The sequence below is a fragment of the Callithrix jacchus genome, chromosome 4 (assembly GCF_049354715.1).
Source record: "Callithrix jacchus isolate 240 chromosome 4, calJac240_pri, whole genome shotgun sequence".
NCBI classification, from domain to species: Eukaryota; Metazoa; Chordata; class Mammalia; order Primates; family Cebidae; genus Callithrix; species Callithrix jacchus.
The window spans coordinates 164,543,430-164,545,274 of NC_133505.1; the positions used below are offsets into that span (position 1 = coordinate 164,543,430).

At 51.1% G+C, this 1,845-nt stretch overlaps 1 pseudogene; it reads right to left on the reverse strand.

Moving 5' to 3' along the window:
* Positions 1-258: 258 nt before the first annotated feature.
* On the reverse strand, positions 259-368 carry LOC118153427 (U2 spliceosomal RNA; annotated as a pseudogene).
* Positions 369-1,845: the final 1,477 nt, after the last annotated feature.

The following is a 1,845-nucleotide window of genomic DNA, read 5'->3' on the forward strand; positions in this document are numbered from 1 at the left end:
GGATCGCGCAGCCAGCTTTGTGCTATGTAAATGGCACACCTGCTCCAACCAATCTTTGGGCCCTATGTAAATCAGACACCACCTCCTCAAGCTGGTCTGTAAAACCCCCGCGCATTTCGGCACGAAACAGGAAGACCCACTCAGGAGCCTCTCTCTCTGCAGGAGAGAATGTTTTTCTCTTTTCTCTTTCTCTCACCTATTAAACCTCCACTCTTAAACTCACTACTGTGTGTCTCTGTCCTTGATTTCCTCGGTGTGAGATGATGAACCTCGGGTATTTACCCCAGACGACGACGACACTGCAGCATCAGATGTTAAACTGATAACAGATGCTACACTTGATCTTAGCCAAAAAGCCCAGAAGCTATCGAGCTCTCCTTCCTGCTCTGTGTACCTGGGTGAGTGCCTGGGTTTCTGTAGGCCTCAGTTTTCCTTGTCTGTAAATTGGGCACAGTACCACATTTTCTGCATTATCATAGGAGTAGATGGTCCATGCAGAGCACATGGTTAAATTAATATGTAGCTCTTAACAAGTGGTAATTATTATTATTATCTCTGCCATCATGATGTTACTTACAGTTCTCCCAGAGACGGCTGCAGGTGTGAAGAGAACTAGAGCTCAGTCCCTGGAATGCTGCAAAATTGCAGGCTGTGGAGGAGGAGGTCTGAGCACACCTGAGAACATGGCTCCTATGAGCTGGCATCTCCCAGCATATGATGGTGGGGTCCTTCCCCACACAGAATCCCCTCCTCGAAATTCCTGGTCACAGACATAGAACAGGCCAGCAAGGCAGGCATGCTGGCCAGGCAGTGTTTTTCCTTTTGCAGTCAGCATATTTGCCTCGGGAAGAGGGGACTCTTTAGCACCCTGATGTCCCTCGGTTTGTCCCTCACTGGAGAGCAAGCAGGTGTGATTGAGGTTACTGGGGGAGGATGGAGACTGGGAGAAAGAACGTTTCTCATACACATGTCTTCCTAACTTCTGCTGGACTTCACAAGTGTTCCTTTAACTCCGCCACATTTAAAAGGCTCCTTCCTAATGGCACCTCTGAGGCCCTGAGCCTGGGTTGTCAGCTAGGACAGGGAGCCGACCACAACGTGGCAGCCAGAAACAGGCTGACTGGTGGCCGCTTCTTGCTCATCTGTGGAAGGGGAAAAGCAAAGCAAGGATGAGGCATGGTGGGGAAACCCTGGTCAAAATTCACTCGCCCCAAATAGTCCCCTTAAAGGGCAGCTGCCTGGACAGGGGTGACCTGACTGGCTTGGCCTGGATTGAGGAACCAATCTCTGGCCAGCAGCCTGGGTCCGCAGGATGATGAAACTGATTGGAGTCCTCCCTAAGACGGGGTTCTGTTGGGAAGGAGGAAGCAGATGGAACGTGAGCAGGTGGCTGAAAGTGTCCACGATGCCATCATGGAAATTTTAAATCTAAAGGGAGTTGCTTTCACCTGATGGCTGAGCAGAAGCATGTGTGGCAAAGCATGTATAGCCAGAAAAGACCCTTGTTACAAGGCTGGCCTGTGCCTCAGAGAGGGATGTCAGTTCAGGTTCTTTGCCCCCAGAGTGGAGAATGCAATGTCAGAGCTGGGGAGTGGCCTGGCAGGCTAAGGGGGGCAGCTCATGGACAAGGATCATTGTCATCACCCATAGCTCTGAGACACACAGGATCTCTGCTCTGCCAGGAGGGGCAGGGGAATCAGCTGTGTCCTGGGCCACCCCCTCTCCCTGTCTCATTCTCTAGTCCAGCCTTTCACCCCTATTGCTCATGGAATCTCAGCCCTGGAAGAGATGTTCTATCTGCCAGAAGTTCCATCAGCTCATCTACCATCTGTCAAAGATGCCAGA